The sequence below is a fragment of the Trachurus japonicus genome, chromosome 12 (genome assembly GCF_045865225.1).
Source record: "Trachurus japonicus isolate A0001 chromosome 12, Traja_1.0".
NCBI lineage: Eukaryota > Metazoa > Chordata > Actinopteri > Carangiformes > Carangidae > Trachurus > Trachurus japonicus.
The window spans coordinates 30,160,227-30,172,924 of record NC_140918.1 but is presented as its reverse complement, the minus strand read 5'-3'; the positions used below and the strand labels follow the sequence as shown (position 1 = coordinate 30,172,924).

Sequence of the window (12,698 nt, the reverse complement as noted above, 5' to 3'; positions counted from 1 at the left end):
AATTTCTGCAGTCTAATAAACCATTAATGCAGGAGTTTAAAGTGCACTTGTACTTTTCACTGATACAACTGAATATAATTTTAACCGTCATGATTCCCTATCAGATCTATCTACCGTAGATGACCAAATAGTCGCCCGCGTGCAAATACGTGCCTGTGCTCTAATAACCGCCGGGGTCCGAGCCCATTTGGCATAATAAACGCCGGTTCAATTAAACACCTGGGCGATTAAGTGTTTACCATAGCCTTGCACAGAAAAAAAAAAGTTTTTTTCAACAGCGACTCCTACCTCTGTCAGTCAGCCCCTCCTCTCGCTCTCTCTCTCGCATGCAGGCGGACACACACATAGACACACACAGAGGCGATTTTAGAGTCTGCTGGGGCCCTAAGCAAAAATCCCCAGGGGGCCCTCCAACCAGTGTTTATCACCATAATTTTTATAAATAATCGAACACCAACAAAAAATGTATGAAATTTAAACTTTTTTTATTCCAAATGTCCAGTTATGGTGTAAGCTGGTGACATGTCGTCTTCATGATGGGCAGGTGTTGCTGTCTCACTGGAGGTGGACGTTCAACTGATATGACAAAAAACAAAAGACAGTTTTACTTTAATTGATAACATATACCATGCCCTCTAATGATTCTTTATGACAATACACTTACAGTTTTCACTGTCAGCACTGGGAGGAGGCACTTTGTCCTTCTGATTTGCTGCTGTCAGAAACCTAAATAATAATCCTGAGGAGAGATAAGAGAGTGATTTTTAAATGTTTTCCTTGGGCATAGCTTTCATAGCACCAATATATTACACTTTCATATTATTATAATAATAATAGGCTATACTATGTCACCCTGCTACCTAGCAAGTTAATAGTGTTGTTACTTGCTGCCAAGGAGGCCAGCAGATAACGTTAAGTTAACCTTGCTCTTTTTTTTTTTTTGTCACTTAACGACCGTAACCGAGTGGAGCACCAGAACCGCACGCACCGAGTCCCTCAGTCCAGTGCAGTCCCACTCGCTAACTGGTCACCACTGGTCTGAAGCTAACATTAGACTATTAGCATTTGTTCAACAGTTATTTACTGTTCACGTTACACTCTGCTCCACTTACCACCACTGTCTTGCATTCTTTTTTACTTCAGCCTCTTTTTTCTTCACGTCTTGCTCCCAGGTGGACTCTTCTTTTTCCCTCGGCTCCATTAGAAACTCCCAGTGATAAGGTGCATCGTACAGGTTGACGTTAGCTGGGATCAGGTCCGGAGAATGACATGGGGCCCCGTTAGGGGGGTTTCCTACTGCGATGTCATTGCAAATCGACGCTATACGACGATACGGGGAGGGGGGTGCGGTCACTGCGGGTAGCGCATTTTGAGATATTTCTGTCGATAAAACTGCCCTCGGGTCCCGTCCCTCGGGGGCCCCCTAATGGCTCGGGGCCCCAAGCAGTTGCCTGCCTTGCCTGTTCACAAACAGCGCCTCTGGACACACAAACACAGTTGCGCTAGCGGGACAGGTTGCGCTGGACGACAAAGACAAATAGATAAATGCGCTAATGTACAGTGTTGAAATTACCGCGATTGCCCCCCCCCTCTCCTCCTCCCGCTATCGTTAATAACACTGATCTGATTGGCTGCTCTGATCAGCTCCCTGTGTCGCCGTAACACAGACAAAACTGTCTTTGTATTTATTGTCTGATGTCAACAAAGATGTGTCGGGGAAAAAAGTAGTGTTGTTCCAGTGGTCCTATGGTGAAATCCTTGATCTTTGCATGATGGTTTGGTGCTGCTCATTGCAAAAATAAATTGTAGCCTGTTGCAAATACATTACTGGTTCTGGGGTCCAAGTCGATTTAGCATATTAAAGGTGTACACAAAAGAAAATTGAATTTGAGCCCACTTTGGGTCATAAAATTAATGTAATAACTTATATTTCAGACGATGTAGGCCAAACTTTGTGCAAAATTCTACTTTTGAGTAAATCCGGGATGAAAGTGTGTATTTTTTTTTTCGCATTGGATAATGCAGGCACACAGATTATACGTCAGCCTGTACACGATTCAGCCACTGATATTGGATCCGTCATCCGTCAATCAAACGTCTGAGACACGCACACACACAGACAATCAAATTCGTTTTCCTCACTCGGGTAAACTCGTGTTGCAGCTCGTGACAACTCGGCGCGACAAACAGGACAAACGGCCATTTCTGTACACCTTTAAACGCCTGGGCTACTAAATGGTCATCTACGGTATCTATCTAGAATTCAATTTCTCAATGAAGACAGAGATTCTTTTCTTGGGTTTGGAAATTTCATGAAAGAAACGTTTCCTCTGCATTACCTGAATCCAATACAACTCTGCATCAGAGATTTAAATGGTTTCTCTTTAGCATTGTAAATGAATCTTTTAATCCAAGCAGTCAAATGTAAAACTCGGTTGAGGTCTATAATTTTTCAACTCCCACAATTCCATTTCCACTATATTTTCAGAACCAGTCAGTTTTGCAACTTGCATGACTTTCATTTACAACCTCAACACTCACAGTTGGTTCAGGTTCGGGTTCACAGAACTGTATTTCTCTTTGTTTGAGCCAGGTTGGACCTGTCCACCACAATGAATTTTCTTTCAACTGATTCACTTTACACTGATTCCTCTATTCACAACATCAGCAGGATTATCACTTCCACTGCAGTGACGCCACTGAGCTGGTGAAGTTAAACCGAGGGTTCTGGCAGACCTGCAGGTTTCTGGGAGTTTGTTCCAGATAATGGGTGCATAGAAACTAAAGGCTGCCTCACCTTGTTTACCTCTGACTCTAGGTATAGACAGAAGACCAGACCTAACCCTAACCCCAATATATTTTTTAATCTCTTTTATGGAAGAAAATCCCCTAAATCCACTTAAAATGGTTCAACAGCGTTGCCTGCAGGCAGGGGAGACAGAGCAGGAAGGTGGGGGCTTAGGGGAGGACGGAGGGCTTCTGTCCTCCGGGGTTGGTATGGGGTAAGAGAGCTTCCAAAAAGATGTGTCCATGATTCTAACCATTCGTACTCGTAATGATAAACATTTGTATGTAAATAAAAAAGTTGTACCCAAAATTCTGCTGTCATACACATGAGTCTGAGAAATTGTTCGGGTTAGGATTGTTTTTATGTGAGTATGAATCTAAAAGCTGTGAGTGCAAAGTCTTGTGAATACAACTCCAATTTCTACGACTACGAAGTCTTCACTGTGAACACGAATTCAAGTTTGTGGGTACGAGTAGAAAAAGTGTTGAAATGACGTCACAGCAGGTCACAGGCAGGTCACAGGGAAAAGTAATCGAACCCCGAGTGATGCGCCGAAGCCGAGGATGGCTGACAACAGCAGTGCACCGATGGACACCGCGGGTAACTCAGGGGAAGCAGCATCACAGGTAAAGTAAATAACACATCCAACATTCATTTATTTTTATTTAGTTATTTATTTCATGAAATTGTACTGTTTTAAATCATATACAGTTTATGGACGTGAAGACTGCTACTGCTTTAGCTTACAAGCTAACGACATGCCCGGTGATGCAGTTAGTGCTTGCATTAGCTACTAGCATTAGAAGTTGGTTTAAGTTAGCTAATTAGCGCTGATGAAAACAAAAACAAAACTAATTTGAGATATAACGTGTATATTTGTGTAGTCTTATCTGTCATAAACAAGAGATTAGGCGTTACGGTGCGCGTTTGTGTCGCGGTGCTAGACGGTCTGAGGCTCCATTCTCCACGTAATTAGTCGTTTATTTAACCAGCACTATTACTCTGAAGCTGTTTAATCAAGGTAAAAAAAAAGAACCATAAGGAAAATATCCTGCATAGTTCCTCTGTAGCCTCTTTGATCAGAGCTGCGCCCCCAGTAGCGGGCGCACCGCTGCTGGGGGCCCTATAAGAGTTATTATCATTTGCCTGCAGTCATTTGCTTGAGATTAGGCGCACAAGTGTGGTTTGCATGGGTCCAGAGTCAGACCAGGGATCTATTATAATACATCCATGGTCCAGACTGGCTTTTTGTTTGTTGTGGATGCTGACCCAAGCTCAGACTTTAAGAAGAAGTTAGTTTACTTTGAAGGCATTCTGTAAAATCGTGGAAAGTACCCATGTCTGTAACATTTACTATCTTTTTTCTCACTCAGGGCCAATTAAGGGACATCATCAACACAGCACAAAATCTGGTGTTGATGTTAAGTAACAATGTACCAGCGAATGTCAGGCCAGTCAGTCAGAGAACTTCAGGAGAAGCTGCTGTTGGACAGGGAGTGCAGTCAGTTCCAACAGCGAGGCAGCCTCAGCAGACAGTGCAACAACTTACAAGATCTCAGAACAATGGACTGTCAGTGAAACAAGAAATGGCGCGGTAGGGTACATGCCATGGGTCATTTATTGCACTCCCAGTTTAGGCACATTTGGCCAAAATGGGTCCCTGATTCTGATTCAATCAGAGGGCAGTGAAACAGCTGGAGATTTTTTAATTTTATAATTTATTTTCTGGAGCTTCAGACCATCACCATATTAAAGCAGAAGTAAGTGGTCCGGTCGTTTTGAGAGGGACCCAACTGCAGTCAATATGGCGGACACGGGCGGCGCCATACATCCAATCCATACCGGAAGTCCCAAGCGGAAGTTTGTTCTTCGTGCAGTCTGGTTAGGACAGAAGGTGGCGGTAATGCACCAAAAGTGTAGAAGAAGGAAGAATTCCATAAAATCCACCATCTTTCGTGTAGACAGAGCGGTTCAACGAACGGTAAGAAAAATTGTTTTTTAATTATCATTCCACGAGTGTGGTATTATCTTTAGGATGTAATTCGTGCTTTTTACAAATGCGATGCGTGGAATAACTGAGTGACACGTCTCGTGAAGGTTGTTTTTTCTTGTCCGAGCTATTAGCTTAGCTTAGCTTAGCTTAGCTTAGCTTAGCTTAGCTTAGCTCATGTATGTGTGTTCAGAGGTAACAACGGTTAATTTGTTTACTTTGTGTTTTTGTTTTTAATAGATCTTTGAGGTCCTTCGAGTCATTGAGGAGGTCACGGGCGTGGGGGAACAGATAAAAAAAGGGGATATCCACCTCCTCGATTTTGTCTTTGATGTTATGCTCCCAGAGGTAAGAATGTCAATCGAGCTTGCATGGGAATTGTGAGGAAATTATTGGGTGTTCAATTTTATTCCTTTGGAAAGCATAAAAACAAAGAGAACACTCTTTACAGCATCATAAGGTTACTGTATGATTGGATCATGTTACTATTTTTCAGATTTTGATCAGAATCCTCGTGGAGGAAGGCCTCACCAGGCTGAAGGCTGAGGTTGTGTTGGCCAGTGGGAGCCTGTTTTAAGCCCCACCACCACCAGATACTGTGCCCCCAACAAAGCAGGATGGCCTGGCGACACCTGTTTGTTCTGTTTGTTTGTTCTGTTTTGTAATAAAGGCATTGTTTACAAAAAATAACTCAAGTCAAGTTATTATTGCCAGTATGAAAGTGCAATATTGTGTTTTGTTTGATTCCAGAAAGATTAACAGAGGACTGAAAATGGGAAAATTTAATTATTGCATTCATTTGATAGCTAAACCTGATGATGAATACATTTGTAGACCCAGGAAATGCCTGCTCTGTTGCAGGAACACATGTCCAGGGCCATCATGTTGTCCATGATGCTCCTACTCATCCCTGAAGATCCCTGAAGGGTTAAAATATGATCAGCAGGATTGAAGTCCCTACTCCCCAGCAGACTGCAGCATAAAAGAACACACTTGCTATCACAGACTGATTGTACTACAGATGTCAAGAAATCTGAGCCTCCTTAAGACAGCACAGTTCCCCAAACTGGCCTTTATCTCCTCGGTCACATATTACCTGAAATGAAGGATCATGATCAGTGCATAATGTCTGGTACCACCAATTATTTGTGTCTTCTATTTTTCTACCTCCCCAATAATTAAAATATTAATGTCAAAGTATGACTGTGTGGTTTGCATGTTGCAACTACTGACTAATCTGAAAGTGGTCAATTAATTTGATATTGTAAATTCTCATTTTATTAAAGGTGTACAGAAATGGCCGTTTGTCCCGTTTGTCGCGCCGAGTTGTCACGAGCTGCAACACGAGTTTACCCGAGTAAGGAAAACAAATTTGATTGGTCGTTATCGAGCGGGCGGGATATTCAAAGTTTGGGGCGAGCCCGAGCTCTGTGTGTGTGTGCGTGTCTCAGACATTTGAATGACGGATTACGGATCCAATATCAGTGGCTGATGAATCGTGTACAGGCTGACGTATAATCCGTGCGCCTGCATTATCCAATGCGGAAAAAAAAATACACACTTTCATCCCGGATTTACTCAAAAATAGAATTTTGCACAAAGTTTGGCCTACAACGTCTGAAAGATGAGTTATCACATTAATTTTATGATCCAGAGTGGGCTCAAATTCAGTTTTCTTTTCTGTACACCTTTAATCCTAGGTTTATTTAATGAGAATTCAGTCTATTCAATATTTATATTATTCAGTCCTATTGGGAGCTAGAGAGAGTGTGCGTGAGTGAACCCCACCACACAACCATATTTTTATGTTAACGTTGAACGTTAGAAGTTATAGAAGAAGTTATTAATCCATGAAAAGTTAACATTATATTTAGTGATTAGTGGACTTCTAACTTCTGAGTTTTACAGTAGCCTATAAACTTGCGAAGTTAATTACCTAGTCAATTATACCGTTACGATAAACATGTAACTGCAAAAAGAATCCATAATTATGTGTAAACGTACGTGCTTTTATTGTTGTAGCTCGCCTCGGAGCGGTGTTTAACTAACTTCCGCTTGAGACTTCCGGTATGGATTGAAACGTACGTGCTTTTATTGTTGTAGCTCGCCTCAGAGCAACTAACTTCCGCTTGAGACTTCCGGTATGGATTGGATGTATGGCGCCGCTCCGCGCCGCTCGTGTCGGCCATATTGACTGCAGCAAGGTACTCTTGGTCGTTTTCGCTAATGCTGCGTTCCAGGCAGGCTTTTGAAATCGTAAATTACAGCTTCAAGTCACAACTTACGACTTTGTAGCGTTTCAGGCAACCCACTCGTGTTTTTCCGACCTGTTTTACCGGTGAAAGTCACTATAACAGCCACTCGTAACTTCCGACCGGTGAACTCGTACCAGATCGAACTGGTACCACTTCACGGTCGGAAAAATACGAGTTTCCTTGAACGCACCATAACAGTCCTCGTCCCTACGTCGCCACATTCACGGCGTTCCTTGGCTGCACACACAGCCCTGCATGCCGTTCTCTCTCCTCATTGGATAAAAACTGTCGGATACGATAAATGTTTTCTCTTCGGCTCAGAGCAGAGCAGAGTGACTGACAGACCCGTGTTTCAGTCCAAACACTCTATGTAAGTGATTGCTGTCGGAAGATATAACTATTTAAGACTTATATTAACACAAATATATCACTTACTTCTGCTTTAACTATTGCATAAAACAAATTAAACAAATCTACATACTGTAAGCTAACATAATCACTTAGTCTTCTAAGTTAGTTTGCTTTTTGTTGTTGATGGAATATAAAAGAGAGAATAATACTATGCCATCTTTTTAGGTCTTTTCCAGGATTCTTTCAAAAAGAGGCAAGAGGCAAAAGGCGTTTTGCACCATATAGGATGAAAGAATCTGGGAAGAGCTTTTTGGTGAACTTTTTTCTTCTTGAAAAACAATATGAAAAAACACCAAAAGGAGAAGAGGAACTGCCACTCATGCTGGCTGGCCTTGGAAAACGTTCACTATCCATATCTGAAAATGTGACACATTCAGAGGTACACTGCCATTGCCTTGTCAAGTCATGTCTCAAGAGAAAAACACCCATCTTAGAATTAATCTTGACACATGATTTAATTAATATTTGCATGATGAAATACACAGTAGTTCATAAATACGACTCATTGCATTAATGCTTTAACTATTGTTTTGTCTCTTCAGTTTTCAGATTTGCTTTTGAGTGCATACCCAAGACTGGCAAATATCTGCGGTGGCTGGATGCTGCACAAGTCCACAGGTATGTGGCGTATACACTGGATTAATGTTGTTTCAAAATAGTTACTCTATATTCAGGTTTGCTTAGTATCCAAAACTTTTCAAATTTAGGTGGGGGTGGGCGGCGGAGCTTGGTTGTCATCCCTCCAGATCTACATGGTTACACTGGCCAGCAGCTGAAAGCAGTGAGCGGGAATGGGAAATACACATTGTACATCTCTCCTCTACAAGAAGAACTTGATACAATTCCATTACCACCCGAAGCAAAGGAGTTTGAGAACATGCCCAAAGCCCAGTGTACAACCTGCAAGAAAATGGTTCCTCTTCAGATTCTTCCAGTACACATCAAGGAATGCAGGACAGAATTTGTAGATTTGTCCTCTTCTGCTGAAGAGGTATGTCAACGTTGAGTCTTTTAGGCTTTATTTCACAGCTGTTTATATTGGAAAATGAGATATTATTCTGTATTATGCTCTGAACACTTGCGTATTACTGTTTTTCTCCCCCAGGAAAGCTGCAACGAAGCACATGAAGATGAATCCCCAGATTCCATTTGTGACCAGACGGGCAAGGTGAAATTGTTTGTGCCTTCCTGGTAAATCAAGATATTAATCTCTGGGATAATGTAAGTCTTTATTCACATGCCTTGTGAATTCTTTTTTTAAGACAGCAGAGTGTCCTGTGTGCAACAATGCATTTCAAGTTGACATGATTGAGATCCATGCAGCCACATGCGGATTGCGGTAATATTAATGATTTTAGTGCATTTTTTCATGTATATCTTCATTTGACAAATGACATGTAAGAGGATTGCCTTGCAAAATGTTATAGATATGCAAGTGTTTCTGTCAAGATAAGCTGTTTTCTTTGTGTGTGCAGACCCTCAAAAAATGATGGCCATGAGTCAAGTGGATCAGTACCAGTCAGTCAAATCAGTACCTTTCAAAGGTAATATTGTACATTAGGTAATCATGGTGGCATATCATGTCATCTGGATAATACACACTTTAAAGAGATACTGCAGTATCAATCATCTTTTTCCATTTGAAAAGCTTTATATGTGTGGAGTGTGATCACAGAGAAATGTGGTAATCATACCTTGCTCTTGTCTTGACTTACATGAGGCCTGCTTTCACCTCTTAGAATTTCACCAGTACAGGAGGTGTGGCAATTGTTGTACCATGCCACACCCCAACAACCACCTGGAATAATTGTAACAAACAGCTATGAAATTATACAGACAGTATAACCATGTCTAATTTTGTTTGTTATTCAAATGCTCAGTGTTGAACAAGAAATATATAAGTAAATAAAGCATTCAGAAAAGACATGTTGGTGTCTATATTAATGTTTAATTTTTGTCTTTTGTTTTTAATTCCAGTGCTGAGGAAATCTTGGATTGGGTCGCTTTACAAGTTGTAGAATCAGACACATTTTCCATCTGTGTTTCGAGAACTGACCTCTTCAGCAGAGGCATGCAACAATGGCAGCGGCAGAAGAAGACATCGCCCAAATGTAGACTTAAGGTCAGATTCTTTGGCGAGGCAGGCATCGATACTGGGGCCCTGAGCAGAGAATTCCTCACAGGTATAAATGTTTGTCTATTTTTCATTTCACAATAAGAGGACATTTGTGCACATCATATTCTTACAAGGCCAGATGCAGGATAAAAGATAATCAAGAACAAAAGGAAAGGAATTATCCGCACACTGGATATATAGCTCTAAGAGTTATAATAAGAGGATAATTTCTTCTCCTTCAACATCAACAGGGGGTCTCTGGTGGTGTAGTGGGCTCAAATACTAATTAAATGGGGGGGGGGATGGGGTACTGTTTTTGCTGTTTTGCAGAGATGCTAGCAGAGATTGAAAACAGACTCTTTGTTGGAGGGTCAGATAAGAAAGGGAAGAATCCTGTTTATTGTCTCAACAGTTTGGACTCTAACTACTTCAGGTGTGTAATGAAATTCATTGTGTTTTCTTTTACTGTAGCATATTAATTGCAATGCTAGTTAACCCTGTTTTATATAATTGTAAATAAATTCAGGCAGTTTATATGCGGTGTTGTTGTATTTTGTTTAGGAGTGCAGGAGAGGTCATGGCAGCTAGCCTGGCACAAGGAGGACCTTGTCCTAAGTTCATGCGTGAGTGGTGCTTCAGATACCTCTGCTCCGGTGACTCTGACAGCATTCTAGTGTCTCCCAGTGATGTAACAGATTTAGAACTATCACAGCTTATTGAGAGGGTAAATTCAATTTTATTAAAGTTAATAATTGCATTAACATCATTATGAAATGGCTTGCATAATTACTTTTTTGGTTTGTTTCTTTTACAGAACAATGATACAATGCAAATTAATTTCACTTGACACCTACTCTGTTTTCAGATAAACAGCGCCAGTAAGGACAACATCAATGACCTAGTTGATGATATTGTGACCTGCGGATACACTGGACCCGTGTCCATGGAAAAACGAGACAGCATGATAAGGTATGTTGGTGACATTTTTGTTTTTCATTAAGGCAAGGGTGTATTGTACAAGAATGTGACTTGAATAAGGCTACTTGTTTGGTCATGTCTAAAACATGGATTACAAGTAATATGGCATTGGTTTCATGCAAAGCTGTGTTGTTCTTCACATGTCACCAAATAATATATATATTTTTTAAAATAGTAGTTTTGTTCCCCCCAACCCACCCTCTACGTCCAACAGGTATACTACAACAGTATATTGTCCTGATGAAACATTTTGTCCATTAGAACTGTCATACTTCACTCCACCATGAGAGTCCGCCCAATGCTTGACCAGCTGAGAAAAGGCCTGCAGGTGTATGACCTCCCAAAAGTCATGAAGAGTCATGAAGACCTCTGCCAAACGCTGTTTATTCCAGGGGAAGATGATGAGGTAAATTTTTACATTTTAGACTGCTTTTAATTTTGCATGAATGTCTTTTGCAAGAATTACAATGTTTATGCAGACTGAAATGCTCTCTTCTTCTTAAAGGCGGATGCAGCCTTCGTTCTGGAGAGCAGCTGTCCTGTCTACAGTGAAACTGGTTCTGCCAAGCACCAAAAGGAAGTAAACATCATGAACTTTCTCCAGGACTACCTCCAGGAAATTGAGGATTCTGGTATGTTTTAGCCAAGATAGGGTAATAATGAGGTTAACTTTTTCTGTTATCCTGCAGTACATTTTATATAGTGCAGTGTAAATGGTTAATCGATTGAAACTATACAACCCAATAAATCTAAGCGTTTGTGGAAACTTGATGTCACTATTTAAAATGAATGTAACTGATGAAATGTAATATTGTTATTATTGCTTTCATATGGATGACTTGTATAGTTATACAGCTATACTGAATAACAGGGTGTCTGAACTTTTGCCACAACATTGCCCGTCATCCAGTCAGAACAAATGCAGCTTTGGTTAAAATCTCTATGTAGTTTCTACTTTGATTTATTAAATGTTCTTATACTGAAAAAAAAGTAAATGTGATTTATATATGTAAGGGATTTTACCAACTTGAAAACTAAAATGTATTGTTTTCAATCCAGACTAACATTGTCTTAATCTCTTCATTAAGGACATGAGGGCCCCAGCAACAAAAGCATCTGTCCAGAAGGCTTGACTGTTGGACGAATAATGCAGTGGGTCACTGGACAACGACACAAGCCAGTTCTCCCAAGCGAGAAGAAGGACTTTGGGATAAACATAAAATTCAAACATGACTGTGACACAAAACACACACTTTGTTTTCCGACTGTAAGTGCGTGCAGTCGCACTGTCACATTCCCTTCAGCTCACTTGGGAACATACAGTGAATTCAAAAACATAATGACACAGGCCATTTGCCATGGGCAAACCTTTGATAAGGTGTAGCCACTCAGAAGGAAAACAACCGTAACTGCAACAGGTCAGCTCATATGTTTTATTATTTTATTTTATCATTTGATGTGACAGCTTAATGTTTCAGTTTTCTTTTTTGTTACTGTTACAGAACCATTGCTTTTGTATTGGTTGATGGTTGACTCCAAAGTTGGTTTTTACCTCCATGTACTCTTCAGAATACCCAGTCATTTTTTTGTTTTTGGGTCAAGTTGGAAAAGTCACAAATTTAATTCTGATGACTCTTGTGGAGATTTCATGGGAAAGTTTTCAATAAAAATGTTTGGGACTCCTGTCTCATGTTAAATTGAACAGGTGTCAGGCATGCCTTTTTTTTTAAACAAGTGCACTGACTGTTCACCTCTATACAATCACATCTTTGCAAGGTCGTGTCAGGCATTTCTCATGTTTCCATTAGACTTTCAATACACTGAACCATTGTTATGTAAATGTCTCTGCCAAATGATTCTGATGAGGCCAAGGGATTTATCATGGACCGTACAGTTTCCATAATATCTGGAGTCAGAGGGCACTCAATTTCCTGGACCTGAACTCCATATGGCTCCTCCTGTACAGCATCAAACATCTCCCAGTCTGTTCCAAATAGCTCTGTGTTCTGGAAAAAAAACAAAACGTTTTAATGTTATTTTGAATGAAATAGCATTATAGCCTGATAGAATAACTGCCTGAGTCATAATGAATCTGCAGTGTTAGGGGAACTAGGTAGATATCATAATTTAGTCAAAATATGATAGGCAATAAAGTTATAA

The 12,698-nt window shown here is 40.6% G+C and overlaps 1 long non-coding RNA gene across 1 annotated transcript; it reads right to left on the bottom strand.

Annotated features, from left to right (window-relative positions):
• Positions 1–489: 489 nt before the first annotated feature.
• Positions 490–1,320, bottom strand: LOC146977782 (uncharacterized). The gene is made up of 3 exons (XR_015037302.1): positions 1,113–1,320; positions 665–739; positions 490–576 (listed from the first exon to the last, which is right to left on the bottom strand). It is a non-coding gene; the product is annotated as an uncharacterized LOC146977782 (long non-coding RNA).
• Positions 1,321–12,698: the final 11,378 nt, after the last annotated feature.